Genomic DNA, 27,029 nt, shown 5'->3' with positions numbered 1-27,029 from the left:
AATAACACTTTAAATATATATTTTTAATATTAAGAAAAAACAAGAAATAAGAAACAAAAAAGTGTTTCTTATTTCTTTTTTGTTAATTCCTAAATGTGCTAGAAACACGTATTAAATAAATGACTAAATTAAAAAAAATTGATACGGTCCTTACAAGACACCGGATTGGACAATCCTCAACCAATCGCGTGGCACCGGATTGGACAATCCTCAACCAATCGCGTGGTCTCTTATGTCCCGTGAACCAATCAGATTCAAAGCTCCACTTCCGCGCTTTCATGCAGGAAACCGGCTTTCGTCCGAAAGTTATCGGTTTTATCCTCGTTTTTATCGGTATTAAATGAATAGTATTTGAACACGGAGGGCAGTTAGCTTCGACAGTTTCTCTATAAGGTAACGGAGTATTTCTTTCAAATTCACTAAACATCCAACATTATTTGAAACTTCGGTCAAAACTCGGAAAAAACGTTTGTTAGCGTGTATTAGCCAAGCTAGCGTTAGCGTAACGGCAAGTTAGCTGACGCAGTATGTCAACGTAGCTCAAAAATGTTAGCATAACTTTAGGTAAAGTAGCAAAGCTTAAATGTTAACTGCTGCTGCGCTGCTTATATTTGTTTAACTCTGGGCTTTTTTCAGTCTGTTGTGAAAGGCTAATAATGATGCTAACAGGTGAATAATGATATTTATGTTAGTTTACACTCGAGCGATGGCCAGGTTGACTAATTAACTTAACATTAACTTGGTTATGGCATTGTTTGTTTGTTTTTAGGTTATGTTGTGGCATATATACTACACAAATGGCCAAACGGATGTTGCACCTACCCTGCCAAGATTTACAAGATTTCCGGTAAGTTAATGGTCCGTATATTTTTTAAACTTTGTTGAACAAACTCCAGTAGGAAATTCACATTTGCATACGAAACAGTGTTGGCATTTGATACAAAAACATATCAGATTCAACAAATACACACTAATACAATATAGAAACAAATCAGAATTTAAATGGCCCATGTAAAAGTCCTGTGTCATCCGCTCATTCAATTATTCAATTCTGACCTGGAAACTAAAACACAAAACCAAAAGTGAGAGTGAGAATTTTGTTTTTTTTCTTCTGTAGAAACACAATTTTGAAAAAAGATGTGTGTTTTAACCTGTGTATTATTTGTTCAATTAATATTCAACTGAGTAAAAATGATCAATTAAAAAATTGGTCTTTTCCGTTTTTTCCTTTTTGAAAGGAAAACAAATAAATGAAAAAAAAATCAAATAAAGGAAAGTTGAAATTTGCCAGTAGGATTTTGAATGCAGGTCTTTTAATATCACAGCATTTTTACACAGTACTATTGCTACTTTTACTTAACCTGTTGAAACCTGGATCTACATCAGTTTTCTTGTGCTGCGTTCAGACACCTTCACGAGTATTTAAACCTCTGAAATGTGAGTAAATCAGTTTGCTGTCTTTTTAAAATATGGGGAAAAAGGATTGAGCAACTTGGCAAGAACTGTCCAACAAATTGAAAGACATGGGTAGATCTGGAAAATTATTTTGAAAGAAGCCAGGGAAAAAGGTAAAAAAAAAAAAAGTATATATATCAAGTATATTTAAAAGTATTTTACAGATTTAATGTTATTGTTTAAGGACTTTTTTTCAGGTCATTTCCTTTTTTTTCTTTCTGTCTTTTTTTTTTTTTTTACTTTTGTTTTCTTTGTTTTTTGATCCAGATTTCTGGTATTTGTACTTTTTACACATTTTTGCCAATTTTTGGATAATTTCTTCTTAAGTCTACAGTTGCTAATTTCCTTGTTACCTATTTTAGACAAGACATCAGGCCAACTTGCTCAGTGTTACAGCTTGAAAGTCACATAAAACAAGCACACCTCAGCAGTGACGTCTTCCTAAACTCACATGAGTTATCAATGAATTGGAGGGGTGGGGGGGGGTGTATATACAAGAACATAATGGCTTGTCTTCTTTAAATCTTAAGATGTCGTGCAATGCTCAGGTCTCAAATGGTTAAGTGAAAGATCTAAATACTCCTTCCACCACTGCAGTAATTCAAGAAGCAACCTTTGGTGTGAGAGAGGAGGGACAGAGTGACATTAGTGCTTTATATATTGTTAATACGCTTGCAGTGTACCCAGACCATCCCATATTTTGTAGCACATTGGAAATCACAATCACTGCCATGTAACAGTAGCAGAGACTCATTCTTTAAATTGAAATATGGGGCAGGCTGATGTAGTGGGAAGCACCTGATGTGGACCACCCTCTGCTGTACAGGAGAGGAACTACACCTGCCTGTACATTGTCAGAGGAAGGAAGTGTCACTGAGACTGTGGAAGTGTGTGTGGTGTGTGTGTGTGTGTGTGTGTCTGTACATGTGTGTGTTTTGTTGATAAGCATAGCCTTGTCTTGACTTATTAAGTTCTTCCTCATGTGGATTTACTGGGACGGTGGTTTCTCTCTCTGCCGATGGTAATTAACGTCTTCCTGCTTAAAGCGGTGTGAAAAATGCCTCCTACACAAACCACAAAAACACACACACTGTAACAGACACTGTGTGTGTGTGTGGGGGGGGGGGGGTTACTGGGGGACCACGGGTCCACCCAGCAGTTAGCCAGGTCAGACAGAGACGTTGTTATCTGGGCTTGACACTGGAGGAAGTGTCTCCAACCTGTCTTATTTGTGGACAAAGATGCATAAATTGAGAGACAGCTTTGTACCAAAGCAATATCATATGGACACTGAGTGCTGTAGGCACAAGTAGTAGAAACCTATTTTCCTAACATTAGATTAAGATTGACTAGTGTAATTCCAAATTTCAGGCAGAGTGAAAGCCACTCTATCCGTAGTCTGCTCGGGGGTAGTTGGACACCTCTCCCCTGCTATATTGGCACAGTTGTAATTTTCTTTTTTCATTTCGTCAATCCAAAAAAACATGAAATTTATAGTAAACAAACATATTGTGGACCACTCGTCCCCCCTTCCATCTGAATTTGAACTCCTTTTTTTAAAATTATTTTTAAACAATATCTTTGATGGGATTTTCAGTCATAACAGATATTACATATGAATAAAATACTCTTGGCAGCAAATATATTTTATCATGACATGAAAAGGCAACCCAAAAAATCTTAAAAAAAACCCAAACAAACAACAGCAACAACAAAAAACCCCTAACACTTAATATTCTTATTTCTGTTTGCCTCGACCCCACTCCTGTCTTTGGTTTTATTAGTATTTATCAACATTTTGTTTCAAAAAGTACCCCCATATTATATTAACGTATTTTCAAAAACTGCCAGCTTTGAAATTTGATCTCCTTTTTCTTGCAGGCTTGACTTTGTGAGCCTGTTTTTAAACAAACATACTAATATGTTAAATGTTAGTTGTCATTGTGCTGTTTACTAATGTGGAATGGACTTAACGCTGTGATGCTGTCAGCCAAGCTTGCTGGTCTTGGCTGATTTTGATTTGCCATAATGTGTCACATGCAAAACTGCCCAGCCCTGTAGTGTAGAGGCACTTTTTATTAATTGATGCTTTCTTCTTGACCTACGAAGACTTGGCTTGGATCACATTTTTACGTTTATTTGGCCAAAAGCTTAAAATTAATACAATTGTAGTCAGTTCTGTTGTGAAGCGAGCGAGAGGAAAATTCTGATGTTCAGGATGCAGAGTGCGAATGTAACCTGAGCTTAGCAACCCTCCTCACTTCCCCCAACACACACAGACACACACACACACACACACACACAGACACACATGGCAGCTCATAATTTCACCCTTTCAGAGGTACCTATGTATCTCCCCCCCCTTTCCATTTTGTTGCCGGGCTCCTGTTACTTAGCTACCAGTTGCCACGGTTGCTTGGGCTGATGGAGTTACCTTGGCAACCATACCCATCCCATTGTGTGGCGATCCAGCCACACTGGGCCTGTCCCAAGGATACACACACACACACACACACACACACACACACACACACACACACACACACACACACACAGACCGAGGCATACATACACATACAAACACACGCACACACATGGGGATAATGTTATCCCAAGGTGGCCCCCTCCCCACTCCGATGCCCGACGCCCCATGCCTCCCCAACACACACACACACACACACACACACACACACACACGTAGGCCACACACTCCCAATCTCCCACTTGGAACACAGCAGCAGCTCCTGGTGGGGAAGGGGTTGAGCCTGTACACAAAGGTACACACACACACACACACAAGTTAGCATCTCCAGGTTGTTGTTTAATGGCCACAAAGCCTCCCCTTCACCTGCGGAGAACACTGCTCTGTGTGTGTGTGTGTGTGTGTGTGTGTGTGTGTGTGTGTGTGCGTGTGCGTGTGTGTATGTGTAAGAGAGGGATTAATACCTCATTAATAATCAAACCTGTCTCCAACCCACCCACGATGCTGGTTTTAATCTCTCCTACATCCTCCCTCTTCCTCTTTCTTCCACTCCCTGATTCTGTTTCCCATTTGTAAAAAAAAAAAAAAAAAAAAAAACCCAGTTAATTGTGACTTAGCATAATCAGTAACTGAAGAAACACCGCTGTGATTCAGCGTTTGTGTGTCTGAATGACTGCAGGCATCCCTCCCTGTGTGTGTGTCAGCTATGGTGCTAATGTATTCACAGACAACTCGCTAATGTAAACATTAACACTCTTGCAGTCACCACATACTGTTTTATACGAACTCAGAATGAATAATCAGAAAATGACCTGTGCATTTTCATTTGCATGTAAACACTCACTGCTCCCCCGTCTGCAGGAGCTAAACAGAGAGGGATCAGACAATGGTGTCGTTAAGTAGAGGCCAATTATTATTTATTTATGTGTCAACCCTTTAAAAGTGATTAGAGAAGTTGAAGAGCAAGAAACAAAGGAATAATTCACACATGATTTGAACTAAATCAGACAAAAAAAGCAGCAAAATTAAATAAATAATGACACAAATGGAGATAGAAGAGGCTCAACAGGTTTTCAGTTGTGCCACATCGTGCCTGTCACCACTAGAGGGTACTGTAGATTAACAAGAGATATCTAAATACAGTAGCAGGGAACAAAGACTTTTTGTAAAATGATAGAAAAAACTCACAAAAGAAGGAAAAAAATATAATCTATTTAGTAAATTTTTTTGCATAGGTTTAAGTGAGTTTAATCATCTTAAGTTTCATGTCACTTGCAAAGGCCAAATATGAATTTAAACATCAAGAAATTACTTTTTTGCATCTCAGATAGACGGTCTGAAGGTGAAGCCAGAATGATGCAGAGGAATGGAGTCACTGCAGCAGCAGACAATATTTTATAATATTAAAAAATAAACTGATATACAAAGATTAATTATATTAATTAAACAATAGTACGTTGGTCTGGTGGATATTGTCTTGTGAGTTAAAAGTTTATTGTATTTCACTTAAGCTTAGCGTTACATACACTATTTTTACTATTTCAAATCTTGTCAAATCCATTCAGTGCCCTAAAAAACAGCATGTCTAAATTATAACAAGCCTTTTTGTCCTTTTTTTAAAGTTAAATTCACTGTAGTGATGTGCAAAACTGACCAGATTCTTACCGACGACTTTTATCACACTTAGTACGTTTCTATGCTCAAATAAGTGAAGCTACATTTTTTAGCTCGATTAGGGCATTTAATTGGACTATTGTTCACGTCCCAGTATACAGGCACTGGGGGAGGAGTGATTTATTGATGGAAGTATGTCTGACTCCACCATGGCAGTTGGAGATATGCCCCCTTTCAGCTAGTTCCTATATACCAATATTATATATACAGACTATGATATAGACTGAATCACAATCATAACTGTTTATTCACAATAACCTCTGCGTAGAAAACAGCCAATCCACATGCATGTAATAAAATGGCTCTAAGCAAACGCTGCCTTCATTGATTTGTGTTAAGCCACCTTAACAGCCTTTTACTCCACCGAACGGCAGAGCTACTGGTCTACCACCGCTACTGTGGAGGGTAAAGCGGAGCAAATACTCAAATATAGTGTCAATTAAACTGATTGGCCTATTGATTTTTTTAGGTGGTGAAAATATGTTTTGCTGCAGCCCCGTCCACAGCAGTACATCACTTATCTTCCTTGCCGGTGTTGTTGGAATATGAATATAAAATACTACTATTTCAAGTTATATGTCCTTCGCCTTAGCCAAAATTAAAAACACAAGTCACATCTCAGTGCTTAATGTTTTTATAAATGCCTGACCTGTTTTGCAGCACCTGCAATTATTAAAGTTATTTCTCATTTGTCAATTTTAAATGTTCATTGGATTCTGTGGAGCCACCTCATGGTTCAGCTGTGACCTGTCATATTTAATATGACATGCATGTGATTTAATAATGCAACTAAAGACTACGACCAGTATTTTGGGTACGTTCAATGAAAATGTCACTTCCAAATAAGTAGGCTGCAAAAATATGAGTACACTTGGCATTTCTTTTTAAGGCTGTTTGGCTTTCTGACCGTTGTTTAGTAAAGTTATTTAATCAGTTTAATGTAGGTCATTTACACTCGTGGAGTCTGTTGTGAAAGTAGGATTAACAATACTACGAGATATATGGACATTTTTGAATATAATTATGGAAAAGACAACCGAAACTACAGAAACAAGGATGGTGTGATGTATTTTTCTTTAGAATATCAATATAGTGTATTATGTTGATTCTTTCAACCTGTATGTACGTTTGTGGACTGTCTGTATGGTGTGTGTGTGTGTGTGTGTGTGTGTGTGTGTGTGTGTGTGTGTGTGTGTGTGTGTGTGTGTGTGTGTGTGTGTGTGTGTGTGTGTGTGTTTTGACAGCAGGCAGGGAATCATTGCGGGTCACGCTTCATCGGCGGGCTGCATTCATGAACGCAAAGCAGCCTCCATAGGGTGAAAAAACATGCTTTACATACGGCGGCTCATTAATGTGTGTGTGTGGGAGGGTCTGTGCTGTCTGCTGAACGTGCATGGGATATACAGATGTGAGGGTATTTGTAAGAAGTGTGTGCAGTCAAATATGACAGAATCACAGCAGAGAGAGAGTTTTTACTAAATATAACTTCACTCTAACAGGTGATGTAGGAGTTGAATGTGTCAAAGTGTGTGTTTTGATCATGTGCTGGTGTTATGGGTGCACACTGCTTATATGTTGACAGCAAGACTGCATTTATGGACGCATAAGTCCACAGGATGAATAAACATGCTTTACATATGGCGGCTCATTACTGCCCACAGAACCTTATTAATGTCTGCTGTATGTTGTGTGTGTGTGTGTGTGTGTGTGTGTGTGTGTGTGTGTGTGTGTTCTGCAGCATGGCAGTAAACATGCTATGCATATAGAGGAATGGCTACTTTAACTATAGTATAGGCAGCTGCTTGCAGTCAGTGCTGCATGGACTCTCCTCGTTGATAAGGCCACATACAGTTACTTAACTGCTTTGTTCAAGGGACGCCACTGGTTGCATGCTGAAGCTGTGAATTGATGTTAGAGATGAGAGATAAGACAGGGTGATACTTTGTTGTCTGTTTTTACAAAAAAATTGCATCCTCAAGCTTTTAACAATCAACAGAAAAGCATTAAAACAAAAGAAAAATAGAAAAAGGCGTGTCTCCCTGACAGTAACTGTGGTTATATAGACAGCATTTTCTTAAGGTAATGTTAGTGAAGTCAGTCTAGAAGAAGAAGGTAGAAGTAGTAGTAGAAGGTAGATTTATTAGTCATTTTTTAAACAAAGTTTATACAAAAAAATTACCTTTGTCCTTGATCCTGCTACGTCTGATTACAATATGATTAGAGATGTGGAATTAACTCTTTATACTGCGCTTTATATGTTAACATGCCCCTAAATCAATTAAAATATCCTGCAACTTTTTTGACTTACACAGAGTGGTTACACTCACTGTGAAGCATCTATCTGCTGGAAATTAAACAGAATTTTTGTAGGAAAATTCAATTAATTCAATACATAAAACATAGAAGGAGGAGTGGTTCCGCCTCTTAATACAATTTAGCAAGTAACATAAGTGTAAATTTCTGTAGCTACAAATTACAGATGTCCCCTAAACATCTCATATGCAGACATTTGGTAGACCCCAAAATTTACTTCACTTCTCATAAGCCCTAGCCCTATTTGCATGGGAGTAGTATTTCATGGGTACCTATGGTAGTTTGTAATATTTGTGGAGGACCTCTGCAATTTAAATCCTGTGCAAATTGTTACGCAATTTACCTACCATATTTTAGGCAAACACAGAGGTCTCAGGATAATATTAGTCCCCTGCGAATCAGCATCAGCATGAATTTCTGAATTTGATAAATTTTATTAATATAATCAAAACCTCTTTTCATCAGTATTTTCTCTGTGTATCAATCTTTTAGTCGTAGTCATGTCATAGTATTATAAAGTCAGTGAGTCTATCTGTTATGACGGATCATTCAGGTGAATTCAGCTAAAAGCTACCAGCCCTGATTGATTCTTTCACTCTACTACACTTCAGGCATGAAGGAAAGATGCAGATGAAAGGGAAAGAGATGGCTTCATCATGGATTTTCAAGCCATAATACATTTAAAAAATAGATATCCAAGCAAAGCAGATGCAGCTCAGTATGTGAAAGCTGCTCTTTTTTGTGTTGTGTTCACTATACACCATCATTCATGTGAGAAAACCCAAACTATGATGCAAAATCTAAACATAACATTTCTCCTCTTAATCCCTCAGAGGCCGACTCCTTTCTGGGGATTTGAGGTTTTTATTTGAGAGCTGTTATATTTTCTGAAAAGATGTGCAGGCTGTATGAGTAAACGGAGTGTGTGTGTGTGTGTGTGTGTGTGTGTGTGTGTGTGCGTGTGTGCGTGTGTGCGTGCGTGCGTGCGTGCCTGCGTGCGTGGTCTATGCTGTGGACCGCATAAAGACACAGCTCTTCGCATCTACAGGGCTTATCTGAACATAAGCAGATGGTTGTGGTTTCTCTTTTTCTCTGAGGAAAGAACAGTAACTAAGGATGTTTATATGTGGAGGAAAAAGAAGACTGACCTTTTCTATTACACCTGTGCAGGTTTTTATTTGTTGTCATGTCAGTTTCATGACTATTGGAGGAGTGACTAAGAAGGAAGTAAAGATAGTATAAAACAAAGGCTTACATTGTGGATAATAGCATTTCAAATAAATACTGATACCATTAAAATCTACATGTGATTAGAATTTATTTTTGGGTGTGCATGTGAGTTGTAAAATTTAAAAAGCAACCAAACTAAACTAAACAGGATGTTGGCATATTAGCCTGCAGTAACTTTGTTAAACTACAAATACAGCACCAGATATTAAACTATTTACTATACTAAATTATTTGCATTGCTTTAGAGCTGAATTTGGAGTCTATAATTGGCAGAAAAATAATTGCAACAATTGAATTAAAAAATGCTATTTTCAAGCACAATTGTCAAAAATGATGTGGTTTAACCTTCTAAATTTTTAGGATATGCTGCTTTTCTCTATTTTATTTATAGTTTGTTAATCAAACGTCATCTGGCTGAACTGACAATGAAGAGTAATCAGCTGTGTCAGTACAAAGTCACAGATCAGATACTATCTACACACACTGAACTCTGACCTGTTTGTTGGCTTACTGAGCCGAAATAGCTCAGTTGGGAGAGCGTTAGACTGAAGATCTAAAGGTCCCTGGTTCGATCCCGGGTTTCGGCAGTAGGCAAGCTGTGATTTTCACAAATACCCTACCTAATGATAAAAATATATAAATCTACCTGACAGACTAGAGTTGTGCACAAGGAAGCAAATTTGGTGCCTTAGCGACGTATGCGCAGTCTATAGACAGGGTTTCCTGTGCTACAGAGGTGACTTTCCATAAATGTGGCTAGATCAGCATGGTAACTCATGATGGAAGTTTAGCATTTTATGTTGAGTTTTAGCTTGAAATCAGCTGAAAACTCTGAACTCTGACCTGTTTGTTCTTTGTCAGAGCCGAAATAGCTCATTTGGGACAGAAGATCTAAAGGTCCCTGGTTCGATCCCGGGTTTCGGCAGCAGGTGACCTGTGATTTTCACAAATAGCCTACCTAATGCTAAAAATATATGAATCTACCTGTCAAAGCCTGTTCACAGACTAGAGTTGTGCACAAGGAAGCAAATTTGGTGCCTTAGTGAAGTATGCGCAGTCTATATACTGACAATGAGAAGTCAGCTGTGTCAGTACAAAGTCACAGATGAGAAACACTTACACACTCTGAGCTCTGACCTGTTTGTTGTCTTGCTGAGCCGAAATAGCTCAGTTGGAGGAGCGTAAGTCTGAAGATCTAAAGGTCCCTGGAGATTGATAGTTTAGCATTTTATGTTGCGTTTTAGCTTGAAATCAGCTGAAAAGTCTGAACTCTGACCTGTTAGTTGGCTTGCTGAGCCGAAATAGCTCAGTTGGGAGAGCGTTAGACTGAAGATCTAAAGGTCCCTGGTTCAGTCCCGGGTTTCGGCAGCAGGTGAGCTGTGATTTTCACAAATAGCCTACCTAATGATAAAAATATATAAATCTACCTGTCAAAGCCTGTCCACAGACTAGAATTGTGCACAAGGAAGTAAATTGGTGCCTTTGTGAAGTATGTGCAGTCTATAGACAGGGTTTCCTGTGCTTCAGAGGTGACTTTCCATAAATGTGGCTAGATCAGCATGGTAACTCATGATGGAAGTTTAGCATTTTATGTTGTGAGTTTTAGCTTGAAATCAGCTGAAAAGTCTGAACTCTGACCTGTTTGTTCTTTGTCAGAGCCGAAATAGCTCATTTGGGACAGAAGATCTAAAGGTCCCTGGTTCGATCCCGGGTTTCGGCAGCAGGTGACCTGTGATTTTCACAAATAGCCTACCTAATGATAAAAATATATAAATCTACCTGTCAAAGCCTGTCCACAGACTAGAGTTGTGCACAAGGAAGCAAATTTGGTGCCTTAGCGAAGTATGCGCAGTCTATATACTGACAATGAGAAGTCAGCTGTGTCAGTACAAAGTCACAGATGAGAAACACTTACACACTCTGAGCTCTGACCTGTTTGTTGTCTTGCTGAGCCGAAATAGCTCAGTTGGGAGAGCGTTAGACTGAAGATCTAAAGGTCCCTGGTTCAATCCCGGGTTTCGGCAGCAGGTGAGCTGTGATTTTCACAAATAGCCTACCTAATGATAAAAATATATAAATCTACCTGTCAAAGCCTGTCCACAGACTAGAGTTGTGCACAAAGAAGAAAAATTGGTGCCTTAGCGACATATGCGCAGTCTGTAGACAGGGTTTCCTGTGCTACAGAGGTGACTTTCCATAAATGTGGCTAGATCAGCATGGTAACTCATGATGGAAGTTTAGCATTTTATGTTGAGTTTTAGCTTGAAATCAGCTGAAAACTCTGAACTCTGACCTGTTTGTTGGCTTGCTGAGCCGAAATAGCTCAGTTGGGAGAGCGTTAGACTGAAGATCTAAAGGTCCCTGGTTCAATCCCGGGTTTCGGCAGCAGGTGAGCTGTGATTTTCACAAATAGCCTACCTAATGATAAAAATATATAAATCTACCTGTCAAAGCCTGTCCACAGACTAGAGTTGTGCACAAGGAAGCAAATTTGGTGCCTTAGCGACGTATGCGCAGTCTATAGACAGGGTTTCCTGTGCTACAGAGGTGACTTTCCATAAATGTGGCTAGATCAGCATGGTAACTCATGATGGAAGTTTAGCATTTTATGTTGAGTTTTAGCTGGAAATCAGCTGAAAAGTCTGAACTCTGACCTGTTTGTTCTTTGTCAGAGCCGAAATAGCTCATTTGGGACAGAAGATCTATAGGTCCCTGGTTCGATCCTGGGTTTCGGCAGTAGGTGACCTGTGATTTTCACAAATAGCCTACCTAATGATAAAAATATATGAATCTACCTGTCAAAGCCTGTTCACAGACTAGAGTTGTGCACAAAGAAGCAAATTTGGTGCCTTAGCGAAGTATGCGCAGTCTATATACTGACAATGAGAAGTCAGCTGTGTCAGTACAAAGTCACAGATGAGAAACACTTACACACTCTGAGCTCTGACCTGTTTGTTGTCTTGCTGAGCCGTAATAGCTCAGTTGGAGGAGCGTAAGTCTGAAGATCTAAAGGTCCCTGGAGATTGATAGTTTAGCATTTTATGTTGAGTTTTAGCTTGAAATCAGCTGAAAAGTCTGAACTCTGACCTGTTAGTTGGCTTGCTGAGCCAAAATAGCTCAGTTGGGAGAGCGTTAGACTGAAGATCTAAAGGTCCCTGGTTCAATCCCGGGTTTCGGCAGCAGGTGAGCTGTGATTTTCACAAATAGCCTACCTAATGATAAAAATATATAAATCTACCTGTCAAAGCCTGTCCACAGACTAGAGTTGTGCACAAGGAAGCAAATTTGGTGCCTTAGCGACATATCATGCAGTCTATAGACAGGGTTTCCTGTGCTACAGAGGTGACTTTCCATAAATGTGGCTAGATCAGCATGGTAACTCATGATGGAAGTTTAGCATTTTATGTTGTGAGTTTTAGCTTGAAATCAGCTGAAAAGTCTGAACTCTGACCTGTTTGTTCTTTGTCAGAGCCGAAATAGCTCATTTGGGACAGAAGATCTAAAGGTCCCTGGTTCGATCCCGGGTTTCGGCAGCAGGTGACCTGTGATTTTCACAAATAGCCTACCTAATGATAAAAATATATGAATCTACCTGTCAAAGCCTGTTCACAGACTAGAGTTGTGCACAAGGAAGCAAATTTGGTGCCTTAGCGAAGTATGCGCAGTCTATATACTGACAATGAGAAGTCAGCTGTGTCAGTACAAAGTCACAGATGAGAAACACTTACACACTCTGAGCTCTGACCTGTTTGTTGTCTTGCTGAGCCGTAATAGCTCAGTTGGAGGAGCGTAAGTCTGAAGATCTAAAGGTCCCTGGAGATTGATAGTTTAGCATTTTATGTTGCGTTTTAGCTTGAAATCAGCTGAAAAGTCTGAACTCTGACCTGTTTGTTTGCTTGGAGAGCCGAAATAGCTCAGTTGGGAGAGCGTTAGACTGAAGATCTAAAGGTCCCTGGTTCAATCCCGGGTTTCGGCAGCAGGTGAGCTGTGATTTTCACAAATAGCCTACCTAATGATAAAAATATATAAATCTACCTGTCAAAGCCTGTCCACAGACTAGAGTTGTGCACAAAGAAGCAAAATTGGTGCCTTTGTGAAGTATGTGCAGTCTATAGACAGGGTTTCCTGTGCTTCAGAGGTGACTTTCCATAAATGTGGCTAGATCAGCATGGTAACTCATGATGGAAGTTTAGCATTTTATGTTGTGAGTTTTAGCTTGAAATCAGCTGAAAAGTCTGAACTCTGACCTGTTTGTTCTTTGTCAGAGCCGAAATAGCTCATTTGGGACAGAAGATCTAAAGGTCCCTGGTTCGATCCTGGGTTTCGGCAGCAGGTGACCTGTGATTTTCACAAATAGCCTACCTAATGATAAAAATATATGAATCTACCTGTCAAAGCCTGTTCACAGACTAGAGTTGTGCACAAGGAAGCAAATTTGGTGCCTTAGCGAAGTATGCGCAGTCTATATACTGACAATGAGAAGTCAGCTGTGTCAGTACAAAGTCACAGATGAGAAACACTTACACACTCTGAGCTCTGACCTGTTTGTTGTCTTGCTGAGCCGTAATAGCTCAGTTGGAGGAGCGTAAGTCTGAAGATCTAAAGGTCCCTGGAGATTGATAGTTTAGCATTTTATGTTGCGTTTTAGCTTGAAATCAGCTGAAAAGTCTGAACTCTGACCTGTTTGTTTGCTTGGAGAGCCGAAATAGCTCAGTTGGGAGAGCGTTAGACTGAAGATCTAAAGGTCCCTGGTTCAATCCCGGGTTTCGGCAGCAGGTGAGCTGTGATTTTCACAAATAGCCTACCTAATGATAAAAATATATAAATCTACCTGTCAAAGCCTGTCCACAGACTAGAGTTGTGCACAAGGAAGCAAATTTGGTGCCTTAGCGACATATGCGCAGTCTGTAGACAGGGTTTCCTGTGCTACAGAGGTGACTTTCCATAAATGTGGCTAGATCAGCATGGTAACTCATGATGGAAGTTTAGCATTTTATGTTGTGAGTTTTAGCTTGAAATCAGCTGAAAACTCTGAACTCTGACCTGTTAGTTGGCTTGCTGAGCCGAAATAGCTCAGTTGGGAGAGCGTTAGACTGAAGATCTAAAGGTCCCTGGTTCAATCCCGGGTTTCGGCAGCAGGTGAGCTGTGATTTTCACAAATAGCCTACCTAATGATAAAAATATATAAATCTACCTGTCAAAGCCTGTCCACAGACTAGAGTTGTGCACAAAGAAGCAAAATTGGTGCCTTAGCGACGTATGCGCAGTCTATAGACAGGGTTTCCTGTGCTACAGAGGTGACTTTCCATAAATGTGGCTAGATCAGCATGGTAACTCATGATGGAAGTTTAGCATTTTATGTTGTGAGTCAGCTGAAAAGTCTGAACTCTGACCTGTTTGTTCTTTGTCAGAGCCGAAATAGCTCATTTGGGACAGAAGATCTATAGGTCCCTGGTTCGATCCTGGGTTTCGGCAGTAGGTGACCTGTGATTTTCACAAATAGCCTACCTAATGATAAAAATATATGAATCTACCTGTCAAAGCCTGTTCACAGACTAGAGTTGTGCACAAAGAAGCAAATTTGGTGCCTTAGCGAAGTATGCGCAGTCTATATACTGACAATGAGAAGTCAGCTGTGTCAGTACAAAGTCACAGATGAGAAACACTTACACACTCTGAGCTCTGACCTGTTTGTTGTCTTGCTGAGCCGTAATAGCTCAGTTGGAGGAGCGTAAGTCTGAAGATCTAAAGGTCCCTGGAGATTGATAGTTTAGCATTTTATGTTGAGTTTTAGCTTGAAATCAGCTGAAAAGTCTGAACTCTGACCTGTTAGTTGGCTTGCTGAGCCAAAATAGCTCAGTTGGGAGAGCGTTAGACTGAAGATCTAAAGGTCCCTGGTTCAATCCCGGGTTTCGGCAGCAGGTGAGCTGTGATTTTCACAAATAGCCTACCTAATGATAAAAATATATAAATCTACCTGTCAAAGCCTGTCCACAGACTAGAGTTGTGCACAAGGAAGCAAATTTGGTGCCTTAGCGACATATGCGCAGTCTGTAGACAGGGTTTCCTGTGCTACAGAGGTGACTTTCCATAAATGTGGCTAGATCAGCATGGTAACTCATGATGGAAGTTTAGCATTTTATGTTGTGAGTTTTAGCTTGAAATCAGATGAAAAGTCTGAACTCTGACCTGTTAGTTGGCTTGCTGAGCGAAATAGCTCAGTTGGGAGAGCGTTAGACTGAAGATCTAAAGGTCCCTGGTTCAATCCCGGGTTTCGCAGCAGGTGACCTGTGATTTTCACAAATAGCTTACCTAATGATAAAAATATATAAATCTACCTGTCAAAGCCTGTCCACAGACTAGAGTTGTGCACAAGGAAGCAAATTTGGTGCCTTAGCGACGTATGCGCAGTCTATAGACAGGGTTTCCTGTGCTACAGAGGTGACTTTCCATAAATGTGGCTAGATCAGCATGGTAACTCATGATGGAAGTTTAGCATTTTATGTTGTGAGTCAGCTGAAAAGTCTGAACTCTGACCTGTTTGTTCTTTGTCAGAGCCGAAATAGCTCATTTGGGACAGAAGATCTATAGGTCCCTGGTTCGATCCTGGGTTTCGGCAGTAGGTGACCTGTGATTTTCACAAATAGCCTACCTAATGATAAAAATATATGAATCTACCTGTCAAAGCCTGTTCACAGACTAGAGTTGTGCACAAAGAAGCAAATTTGGTGCCTTAGCGAAGTATGCGCAGTCTATATACTGACAATGAGAAGTCAGCTGTGTCAGTACAAAGTCACAGATGAGAAACACTTACACACTCTGAGCTCTGACCTGTTTGTTGTCTTGCTGAGCCGTAATAGCTCAGTTGGAGGAGCGTAAGTCTGAAGATCTAAAGGTCCCTGGAGATTGATAGTTTAGCATTTTATGTTGAGTTTTAGCTTGAAATCAGCTGAAAAGTCTGAACTCTGACCTGTTAGTTGGCTTGCTGAGCCAAAATAGCTCAGTTGGGAGAGCGTTAGACTGAAGATCTAAAGGTCCCTGGTTCAATCCCGGGTTTCGGCAGCAGGTGAGCTGTGATTTTCACAAATAGCCTACCTAATGATAAAAATATATAAATCTACCTGTCAAAGCCTGTCCACAGACTAGAGTTGTGCACAAGGAAGCAAATTTGGTGCCTTAGCGACATGTCATGCAGTCTGTAGACAGGGTTTCCTGTGCTACAGAGGTGACTTTCCATAAATGTGGCTAGATCAGCATGGTAACTCATGATGGAAGTTTAGCATTTTATGTTGTGAGTTTTAGCTTGAAATCAGCTGAAAAGTCTGAACTCTGACCTGTTTGTTCTTTGTCAGAGCCGAAATAGCTCATTTGGGACAGAAGATCTAAAGGTCCCTGGTTCGATCCCGGGTTTCGGCAGCAGGTGACCTGTGATTTTCACAAATAGCCTACCTAATGATAAAAATATATGAATCTACCTGTCAAAGCCTGTTCACAGACTAGAGTTGTGCACAAGGAAGCAAATTTGGTGCCTTAGCGAAGTATGCGCAGTCTATATACTGACAATGAGAAGTCAGCTGTGTCAGTACAAAGTCACAGATGAGAAACACTTACACACTCTGAGCTCTGACCTGTTTGTTGTCTTGCTGAGCCGTAATAGCTCAGTTGGAGGAGCGTAAGTCTGAAGATCTAAAGGTCCCTGGAGATTGATAGTTTAGCATTTTATGTTGCGTTTTAGCTTGAAATCAGCTGAAAAGTCTGAACTCTGACCTGTTTGTTTGCTTGGAGAGCCGAAATAGCTCAGTTGGGAGAGCGTTAGACTGAAGATCTAAAGGTCCCTGGTTCAATCCCGGGTTTCGGCAGCAGGTGAGCTGTGATTTTCACAAATAGCCTACCTAATGATAAAAATATATAAATCTACCTGTCAAAGCCTGTCCACAGACTAGAGTTGTGCACAAAGAAGCAAAATTGGTGCCTTTGTGAAGTATGCGCAGTCTATAGACAGGGTTTCCTGTGCTTCAGAGGTGACTTTCCATAAATGTGGCTAGATCAGCATGGTAACTCATGATGGAAGTTTAGCATTTTATGTTGTGAGTTTTAGCTTGAAATCAGCTGAAAAGTCTGAACTCTGACCTGTTTGTTCTTTGTCAGAGCCGAAATAGCTCATTTGGGACAGAAGATCTATAGGTCCCTGGTTCGATCCCGGGTTTCGGCAGCAGGTGAGCTGTGATTTTCACAAATAGCCTACCTAATGATAAAAATATATAAATCTACCTGTCAAAGCCTGTCCACAGACTAGAGTTGTGCACAAGGAAGCAAATTTGGTGCCTTAGCGAAGTATGCGCAGTCTATATACTGACAATGAGAAGTCAGCTGTGTCAGTACAAAGTCACAGATGAGAAACACTTACACACTCTGAGCTCTGACCTGTTTGTTGTCTTGCTGAGCCGTAATAGCTCAGTTGGAGGAGCGTAAGTCTGAAGATCTAAAGGTCCCTGGAGATTGATAGTTTAGCATTTTATGTTGCGTTTTAGCTTGAAATCAGCTGAAAAGTCTGAACTCTGACCTGTTTGTTTGCTTGGAGAGCCGAAATAGCTCAGTTGGGAGAGCGTTAGACTGAAGATCTAAAGGTCCCTGGTTCAATCCCGGGTTTCGGCAGCAGGTGAGCTGTGATTTTCACAAATAGCCTACCTAATGATAAAAATATATAAATCTACCTGTCAAAGCCTGTCCACAGACTAGAGTTGTGCACAAGGAAGCAAATTTGGTGCCTTAGCGACATATGCGCAGTCTGTAGACAGGGTTTCCTGTGCTGCAGAGGTGACTTTCCATAAATGTGGCTAGATCAGCATGGTAACTCATGATGGAAGTTTAGCATTTTATGTTGTGAGTCAGCTGAAAAGTCTGAACTCTGACCTGTTTGTTCTTTGTCAGAGCCGAAATAGCTCATTTGGGACAGAAGATCTATAGGTCCCTGGTTCGATCCTGGGTTTCGGCAGTAGGTGACCTGTGATTTTAACAAATAGCCTACCTAATGATAAAAATATATGAATCTACCTGTCAAAGCCTGTTCACAGACTAGAGTTGTGCACAAAGAAGCAAATTTGGTGCCTTAGCGAAGTATGCGCAGTCTATATACTGACAATGAGAAGTCAGCTGTGTCAGTACAAAGTCACAGATGAGAAACACTTACACACTCTGAGCTCTGACCTGTTTGTTGTCTTGTTGCCGTAATAGCTCAGTTGGAGGAGCGTAAGTCTGAAGATCTAAAGGTCCCTGGAGATTGATAGTTTAGCATTTTATGTTGAGTTTTAGCTTGAAATCAGCTGAAAAGTCTGAACTCTGACCTGTTAGTTGGCTTGCTGAGCCGAAATAGCTCAGTTGGGAGAGCGTTAGACTGAAGATCTAAAGGTCCCTGGTTCAATCCCGGGTTTCGGCAGCAGGTGAGCTGTGATTTTCACAAATAGCCTACCTAATGATAAAAATATATAAATCTACCTGTCAAAGCCTGTCCACAGACTAGAGTTGTGCACAAAGAAGCAAAATTGGTGCCTTAGCGAAGTATGCGCAGTCAGAAAACTCTGAACTCTGACCTGTTTGTTCTTTGTCACAGCCAAAATAGCTCAGTTGGGACAGAAGATCTAAAGGTCCCTGTTTTGATCCCGGGTTTCAGCAGCAGGTGAGCTGTGATTTTCACAAATAGCCTACCTAATGATAAAAATATATAAATCTACCCATTAAAGCTTGTCCACAGGCAGTGCACCTTTGCAACCAGGGTTTCCTGAGCTGCAAAGGTGACTCTCCTTAAACCTGGCTAGGTCACCATGGCAACCTGTGGCAAACTCAGCAGGTTTGAAGATTTACATTCTGAGTTTCAGCTTGAAATCAGCTGAGGAGCGTCATTCACAGCTTCTTTGCGTAGCTTCACTCTATTATCAGTGTCAGCATGAGAGCCATACAGTACACAATATAAATACACTTTATACAATTTGTTGAGCCGTAACGTGACGGCCGTGCATGTATACAGTATCGCTTTATGCATCGCAAATATATATATGTGTGTGTGTGTGTATATATACACAAGAACCTACAATTATATATTTTACATACTGACAATGATGAGAAGTTGGCTGTCAGTAGTCAGACAAAGACACTCTCACACACTCTCAGCTCTGATGTGTTTCTTGTCTTTCAGTGCCAAAATAGCTCAGTTGGGAGAGCGATAGACTGAAGATCTAAAGGTCCCTGGTTCAATCCTGGGTTTCGGCAACAGGAGCACTGGGATTTTCATAAATATGCTACCCAAAGATTAAAAAAAAGGATAAATCAGTCAAAACCTGACTGGCTTTGATTGTTAGAGGGAATAGCAGGATCCCTGTTTGCATTTGTCTGTGGGAGTATTCATGGGAGTATTTGAGCATTTTGTAATGTATGTTGTGAAATGTACAGGTGTAGTTCAGCAGTTTGACATAACATAAAGATGATGTACAATAGTCTCATTTGGTTACTCTTTGCTCCATATTTTCAAGGATATTCCAGTGATGCAGACTTTATTAGAGCAACATGTTATTGTGATTATATTCAAAACGCGTCACATGCACTTGATTAATTAGAGAACAGCACTTGAGACAAATGTTGTCTGAAATTTAAATAGTCAGTCACTCTACTGGGACAAACAAAACACAGTGTGATGGCAGAGTGTCACTGTTTTCATTTCTACAATAAATTGTTGACAGGCAAAAATTTAAACCCAAATTTAAAACCCAAACTGAACGGACCCGCTAGAGGTTAACCCCGAAACTGGCTCATCCAACATCGGCACAGAAAATGCTTAGCCTGCCCCCAACCAAGCCTGACCCCTCAAGAAGTACTAATTGGCTTTAAACGCCAGTCGTGTGCTCTGGCGGAAAATGGACCTGCTCGCTGGATCACTGACTCTCCACACTGTATTTTTGTTGACAGGTGTATGATAATTAGTGTATTTGTACCATAATTTTGCCTTCTATACGATGCACGATCAGTAATTCCAAAATTGCCGTGTACAATAATTTGACCACTGTGACACTGACAATAAGCACTTAGTTTCGGGCCGACCCGGCCAATTAGCGCATATTTTTGGCCGAACCCGGCCAGACGCATCGGCCTTTATGGTACCATGTTGGGACCTGTCGGGCTTGGGTTGAGATTGAAAACTCTACAATAAATGGGGTCACTTTATGTCAAGATTTTAGGTTCATTTAAGAGTAGAATTAGGATCTTTACTGGTTTGGAGCTAAATGAATGACTGAAGTCAGTGAAGGTCCTCACAAGTACAGTAGGATCAACACTGTAACACAATTCGTGGCTTTGATCAGCAGCACGTATTTCTCTTTTTCATCTTTGGAAATCCCTCTGTGTGTGTGTGCGCGCGCACGTGCACATCCACTTGTGGCTTCATTTGGTTTCTTGTGAATCTGGTTTGGCGCATGCGAAGATGTGTGCATGTATTTGTGTGTTTTTGTGCAGGTTGGTCACACAGTCCTATGCCTCGTTTTGTGTGTGTGTGTAGATGTGTGTGCTCCTATGTGGCATCCCCTATGTGTTTGTATGCATGCTTGGACATCCATGTTTATTCATATATCTGCATACATTACTGTACCACTGTGTGTGTGTGTGTGTGTGTGTGTGTGTGTGTGTGTGTGTGTTACTGTGATTGCATATCTGCATGTGTGTACTTTTTGTGCTTTTGTACACTGTGTGTGTGTGTGTGTGTGTGTGTGTGTGTGTGTCCCAGCCAGGAGTCAGCAGCAGACCTCGTCCTCGACGCCCACTCACACTCCCTCCAGCTGACTGGCACCATGGCAACCGAGAGATCCAGCCAGTCGAGCAGGCGAGGCAGCCAGGGCCCTGTGAGTGTGAGTGAGTGTGTGTGTGTGTGTGTGTGTGTGTGTGTGTGTGTGTGTGTGTGTGTGTGTGTGTGTGTGTGTGTGTGTGTGTGTGTGTGTGTGAGTGTGTGCGCTCTCGTGTCCATATCTGTGTGTTAAGGTGTGTCCCGCTGAATTGTCTCCTTGGTCCTTGTTTGTGTATTTTGTGCGAGCATTTACATATATGTGCATTAACCTTCTGCATTCATCCACAGCTCTATTGTACATGTGTTAGCTCATGCATACATACATGTTTATGTGTGTGAGAATGAGCACATATGCATTTGTGTGCAGGCGAATGTTCATTTAGGCATGCAGTCGTATGGCTGCACAACTCTCTCTCTCTGTGTGTGTGTGTGTGTGTGTGTGTGTGTGTGTGTGTGTGTGTGTGTGTGTGTCCCGAGGCGCGCGCGCGCGTGTGTGTGTGTGTGTGTCTATCTGTCTGGAGGCATGAGTATGTGTGTGTGGATGGGGGTGTTGTGGGGCCGTTGCTGGGTCAGAATAAGGAGTTTTATTTTCCGTGGATGCAGCAGGAGAGAGATCAGGGCTTAGAGAGACTCTCCTCACCCATTAACTGTCATATTTTTATGAGCGGAGAGCAACTTAACTCGTTTCTCTGACTGTCCCAAAGACCATATACATTATAAACAAAGGTCATTAAAATTCTGTAGACCTTTGTGATTTTTCAGACAGCACCGTCGGACCTGCAGCAAACGCTCTCACTACTGTTGGAGACATTAATGTGGAAGCTCATCATCTCATAATTGGCAAGTGTCAATTTTATTAGACTTAAATAAATTAATTAATCATTTTTTAATTGGCTCATCCATCCATCCATTTCATCCAATTATCTGGATCCAAGTCTCATTAATTTAATTAATTATATCATTGGGGATTATTGTTATATACTGCTGGGAAGTACGGGGAAAAAAAGGGTAGTAAAATGATAAATAGTTCAAGAATATATTATCCCTTTTGGTTTTCCCGTCATATTTTGGCCATGTTTTATGATAATGAAACAAGTATTGAATTGCATTCTATGTGGTATAAAAGGTTCTTAAATTTAAGCTTGTGAACACTGCATAAAGACTGTAAGAAGGGAAACAGTTTACCTGGCTTTCTCTAAAGGTAAAAAATAAAATGGTGTGTACCAGCACCTCAGAAGCTCACTGTAAATATGTCGTAGTGATCGGGATCAGTGGGGACCTAGAGGAGGTTGCTGTTTGAAAAATAGGTGTAAAACTTCCCCTCATCTTCACTTTATTAAAGAGAATGTTGTAGAGCGAGTCACTGGGCAGCTCCTGACAGAAGACGATCGCAGGTTTCAAATCACTTCTTATGTCCGTCCTGGTTTGGGACAGTTCCCTGCCCCGTGCAGGGCCTCCACTAACTGACAGTGGAGATTTCAACACTCGTAGGTTGTGTGTGTTTCAAACAGTAAAAGAGAAAGAGGAAGAAAAAGGAGAAGAGGACAGTTTCACAGAGAAGGAAATCACAGAGGCCCAACCCAGGACAGCCTCGGACACCAGCCCCTCAAAAAAAAAAAAAAATGCCCAGAGAGGACACAACTGTAGAGACAGAAATCACAAAAAACATTCATGATAATAATCTTAAATTCTACGTACAAAAACCAAAACTTGGATGATTGTGAAATCGAAGACTCAAAAGACCCCCCCCCCCCAAAAAAAAAAATCATCAGTTGGAAGATCTCAGAGGAGAAATAAGCAGTTTAATTTAAAGTAGATACACAGCATTTCCCTTTATGGAGATCTTATTTATCGAAATATGCATGTTAAATTATTTTTAGATAATTAATTGTGGAATATACTAAATACTAGAGTTTTAATATACTGTATTGCCCACTATACAGTACAAATTATCACAGTTTTTCATATTGTAAATCGCTATCATTCATGTACTGTATGTTTTCCATGGCCATATACTGTAGTTTTTTATTAAAAATGTACAGTCCTTTAGAAAATGGGACTATAGCAGCATGCACTACAAAAATAAAGTTGCCCTCAAAATAAATTTGCATGAAATGCATCATATTTCTCAATCTTTTATTTGCACCGTAACAAAATCTGAAAGTCTGGGAACAAAGTGCTGCTTATCTTTTACCTTTAAATTAAGATTTAAAGGTTTAGTATGTTCTTAACAATAATTGTGGACACATGATTTATGGATGCTGTTGATGAGTAAAATTTGTGACTTCTTTATTATGAGGCATTTTTTCATCTATGGGAGACTTAAAAAAGAAAATCTAAAAAATCTAAATTCTTAAACTCCTTATTTATTTATTTTTAATTTTTTTATTTAAAAGGGACACTGCATATTAATGAACATCAGTATAAAATACAGATGTAAACATGCTGAAGTTAGCAGGAATGCATTCGTAGTCCCTCCTTGGCAGGTAAGAGACAAAGGAAATATCAAGAAAGAAAGAAAAAGGTCAAAACAAGACAAAAAAATTCTAAAATTAACTTTTTAAATGTTAGTCTTCTGTTTTATTCCCCTCAAAAAGCCGTTGGTTTCCCACCATCTGCCCTCGACGGGCAAACGTTGGCCTCCCGGACAAAAAGACGGGCCGAGAAACTAGGGTGTTTTGAAACACACTTTCACTTCCCATGGTGGAAGGTTATTTTAATCCTCTTGGTCGAGTTTCTCTTTTTTTCTCTCCATCGTCTTATTCCTACGGGGAAAAGCAGGGGGCTCTCAGATAAGACACACAGACACAAACGTAACGGCCCAGTTTGGACTTGACTCAACTTCAGTTGTCTTTGAAAAACATGCACACAGACGCAGCTCTATTTTTCTCTCAGTATGAGGTGTGTGTTTCAGAATAAATATCTAGATTTGGAAATGAGTGTTTCTTTTTAAAACATGAGAAAAATGATAAGAGGCAGGTCATGAAGTGAATTTCTGGTATCACCATTTTTGCATGATTCTCTGCGTTCAACAGGAATTTATAAGCTTGTGGTTATGACATGGGGAGTTTTGCACATCATATACTTGCAGTTCAAAGATGAGGTTATTTGGGTTTTGAATATCAGCGTTTTTCTCTTCCATATTATAAAATTCTAAAGAAAAATTCGATATGACTAAAATTACAATACATTAACTTAATAATCTCAATAATCTTTTTAACTTTGCAACTATTGTCTGCACTTTTAACCCTTTGAAACCTGGGAGTGACATTGCTTTTCTTGCTTTCAGACACCTTTCTCAAGTATTTAAACCCCTGAACCTGGAGCAACTGGTGTAATTTTTTAAAAAAAAAAAACATGGGAAAATGATAGCTATTTCCAGTTTATTTATATTTTTATATTATTTAATTTTTTTTTTTTTACATTTTTTATATTTTTATATTTAATCTAAGTCACTTTACATGGACAGCAGTTAACATTAATACAATATTACACTTTACATGAGATCAAAAATTGATATTTAATAAGTGAATAAAAAAAAAGGATTATTACCACTGATCAAACATTGACTTTTGCCCGCCATGTTTATGCATTTATGACGTCGAGTTGGCAACTCGCACTATAAAATAACATTATCAATGGTAGTGTACTCGCCTGGCATGCTTAATAGTTAAAAGTTTGCTTGCTTGCTACAGTTAATAGATGCATATACTAAAATGTGCAACTACTAAAAGTAAATGACAGCTTTTGTGAACAAAATAACGCAATATATAATTTTTTACTGTCAATTGTTGACACTGTGCTTTTCACAATTTCTGCTGTCCTGAAATGTCATGCAAAGATCATAACTTGACAGCTCGGGTATAATCGAAATTTCCCAATTCCCCACACGTTTTTGACTGTGAAGGGCCGTTCATGTGCTCATAACTCATAAATATGATATTTCTGAGGAGCATGTGAAGGCCGTATTAGACCAGACAACAAACGATGATGGAGACTAAATTAGGAAAGAGGAGACTCTTATGGGGCCATGTTCAAAAATGGGGTCTTTTGCCCCAAAAGAAGCAAACTGTTTGTTTTTGTATCTTATGTTAAAGACGCTTGAGTTCAAGCTTTTCTTGAGATTGTCAGACAGAATTTATTCAACTCTACAGTCATTTTCGAGGCCGCCTGTATTCTGTCAGATGCGTTATACTGTATTATATGCTATTCCTGCTATTGTGTCCACCCCCAGTATGTGTTTTAACCGTGATAAGTCTGCAGTTTACCGTTCTCTGTTCTCTTTGTCTCCCCACAGCACTTCTCTAGAGACCAGCTGGGGATGGTGTGTTGTAGCTGCTGTGTTTGCGTGCGTGTGTGTTGACACCACATGTTCTCCAAGGAGGTACTATAACAGCCCTCATACACAGAAACCCACCTTCATAAATGGGAAAACATAAACACACCCATAAAAGATGGGACGAGCTTAGAACAAAGAGTCCCAGCCCACCTTAAAGTTGTGTGCACACATGCACACACACACACACACACACACACACACACACACACACACACACACACACACACACACACACACACACTCTCTGCGCATTTATACGTATACAGTGTATATATATGGCTTTATACATTTGTCTGCACCATATCACAAAGAAAATACATTACTTTTAATGTTTCTTTATTCTGACTTTTATTCTGCAAATTCTGACCTCAACCTCAGAGAGAATACATATTGGATATTTCACTTTTTTGAATAAATATGGAAAAACACATGATAATAATAAATGACTTGATGCAGGCCAGCAAGTACGAGAGGTATAAATTGTGATTATTAAATTGCCAAGAATTGATAGCAGTTGTTTATAGCACAGGGAAAATAGAGCCAAAGCCACGTCCAGTGCGGACTTTTTTAAAAAGCATTTTTGCCTTTATTGACAGGACAGGTAGCCAGAGGGGAAACATGGGAGAAAGAGGAGGGTGGACATGCAGCAAAGGTCCACAGGTCGTTATTCGAACACAAAGGACTCTATAGGGCGCACAGTCTACCAGGTGAGCAACAGATTCTCCTGTTTATGTGTATTTTGAAGATAAATGTGCTGATAAATGAACTTAGTTCTTTAATAATTTGTTCTTATATTGTCACTCACCATGCAGTTTATTTATTTCAGTTGGACCAAATAAAGGTTAAATAAATGAATAAATAAATAAAAAGATAAGATTCGAGGTGCTGGAGCTCATGAGAGTAGTACAAATACCAACTAGTATTTTTAAAAAACCATCAGTACTTTTCTCAGTTTGTGAAGGCAAAAGGATATATTTTTTTGAATAATATAGAAAACTTGCTCTCTACACTTGGTTGGACCTTTTTTTAAAATATTTTTTTAAACATTCTACTCCTAAAAGTCACCCTCTAACTCAATTCGTGCTTCGTTAACAAGATGATTCAGAGATAACAGCATATCTCAAGAGTACAGCTGTATAATTTTGCCAACTAAAAACCTTTAATGTGAAGTTATTAACTGTTTTCATTTTGTTTCAACAATAACTTTACAAAACCAACAGTGTCTCTGTTTTCAACTGTTGCTGCAGTTTAGGGCTGCTGGTTGAGCAACGATGAGAATAACTCTGCCTGCTGCTAAACGCTCACCGTGATATTCAATTGATAAGAGGAGACAGAAGGAACAGACTGTTTCAGGTGGTTGTCACTGTGTGTTATTGTTGTGCCGATACACTGCAGTGTTGGTCACTTCAGCACAGGGAGCTCACTCATCTCTTGTTGGCCTCCATCTGGCAAATTTACCAGTAACATAATATTTGTGTTAATTAATGAAGACAGAGTTAGATTAAGACTTTAGTGGGGCTTCCCTTTGAAAGTTGGTGATCCGATTCATCAGTTGAACACCCCTCAGTCGACTGAGATTGCTTCAAATCAAGCAGTTGTTTTGTTTTGCTTGTCAGTGTGCTGTGCAGTGAACTAGGGGACATTTGGTCCCCAGATTTTGCTGTGGAGTGAGCGTTCTTAGCTTTCACGCTACTCTTTGATGTAGTTAG

General features: G+C 39.9%; 1 long non-coding RNA gene and 15 other non-coding genes across 16 annotated transcripts; all 16 read left to right on the top strand.

The window, feature by feature from the left end:
- The first annotated feature begins 288 nt into the window (after window positions 1-288).
- Window positions 289-26,698, top strand: LOC148188641 (uncharacterized). Its single transcript, XR_015777328.1, has 4 exons — window positions 289-393; window positions 770-847; window positions 25,279-25,365; window positions 25,917-26,698. It is a non-coding gene; the product is annotated as an uncharacterized LOC148188641 (long non-coding RNA).
- Window positions 9,669-9,741, top strand: trnaf-gaa (transfer RNA phenylalanine (anticodon GAA)). Its single transcript has one exon. It is a non-coding gene; the product is annotated as a tRNA-Phe (tRNA).
- trnaf-gaa (transfer RNA phenylalanine (anticodon GAA)) lies at window positions 10,450-10,522 on the top strand. The gene has a single exon. It is a non-coding gene; the product is annotated as a tRNA-Phe (tRNA).
- trnaf-gaa (transfer RNA phenylalanine (anticodon GAA)) lies at window positions 11,106-11,178 on the top strand. The gene has a single exon. It is a non-coding gene; the product is annotated as a tRNA-Phe (tRNA).
- trnaf-gaa (transfer RNA phenylalanine (anticodon GAA)) lies at window positions 11,467-11,539 on the top strand. Its single transcript has one exon. It is a non-coding gene; the product is annotated as a tRNA-Phe (tRNA).
- On the top strand, window positions 12,261-12,333 carry trnaf-gaa (transfer RNA phenylalanine (anticodon GAA)). The gene has a single exon. It is a non-coding gene; the product is annotated as a tRNA-Phe (tRNA).
- trnaf-gaa (transfer RNA phenylalanine (anticodon GAA)) lies at window positions 13,058-13,130 on the top strand. The gene has a single exon. It is a non-coding gene; the product is annotated as a tRNA-Phe (tRNA).
- Window positions 13,854-13,926, top strand: trnaf-gaa (transfer RNA phenylalanine (anticodon GAA)). The gene has a single exon. It is a non-coding gene; the product is annotated as a tRNA-Phe (tRNA).
- trnaf-gaa (transfer RNA phenylalanine (anticodon GAA)) lies at window positions 14,217-14,289 on the top strand. Its single transcript has one exon. It is a non-coding gene; the product is annotated as a tRNA-Phe (tRNA).
- On the top strand, window positions 15,000-15,072 carry trnaf-gaa (transfer RNA phenylalanine (anticodon GAA)). The gene has a single exon. It is a non-coding gene; the product is annotated as a tRNA-Phe (tRNA).
- On the top strand, window positions 15,362-15,434 carry trnaf-gaa (transfer RNA phenylalanine (anticodon GAA)). The gene has a single exon. It is a non-coding gene; the product is annotated as a tRNA-Phe (tRNA).
- trnaf-gaa (transfer RNA phenylalanine (anticodon GAA)) lies at window positions 16,144-16,216 on the top strand. Its single transcript has one exon. It is a non-coding gene; the product is annotated as a tRNA-Phe (tRNA).
- On the top strand, window positions 16,941-17,013 carry trnaf-gaa (transfer RNA phenylalanine (anticodon GAA)). The gene has a single exon. It is a non-coding gene; the product is annotated as a tRNA-Phe (tRNA).
- trnaf-gaa (transfer RNA phenylalanine (anticodon GAA)) lies at window positions 17,737-17,809 on the top strand. The gene has a single exon. It is a non-coding gene; the product is annotated as a tRNA-Phe (tRNA).
- Window positions 18,518-18,590, top strand: trnaf-gaa (transfer RNA phenylalanine (anticodon GAA)). Its single transcript has one exon. It is a non-coding gene; the product is annotated as a tRNA-Phe (tRNA).
- Window positions 19,348-19,420, top strand: trnaf-gaa (transfer RNA phenylalanine (anticodon GAA)). Its single transcript has one exon. It is a non-coding gene; the product is annotated as a tRNA-Phe (tRNA).
- Window positions 26,699-27,029: the final 331 nt, after the last annotated feature.

Source organism: Plectropomus leopardus, chromosome 9, assembly GCF_026936395.1.
Source record: "Plectropomus leopardus strain MGB_pleo_1.0 chromosome 9, ASM2693639v1, whole genome shotgun sequence".
NCBI classification, from domain to species: domain Eukaryota; kingdom Metazoa; phylum Chordata; class Actinopteri; order Perciformes; family Serranidae; genus Plectropomus; species Plectropomus leopardus.
The sequence above is the reverse complement of the archived record's forward strand: the minus strand, read 5'-3'. Positions and strand labels throughout refer to the sequence as shown.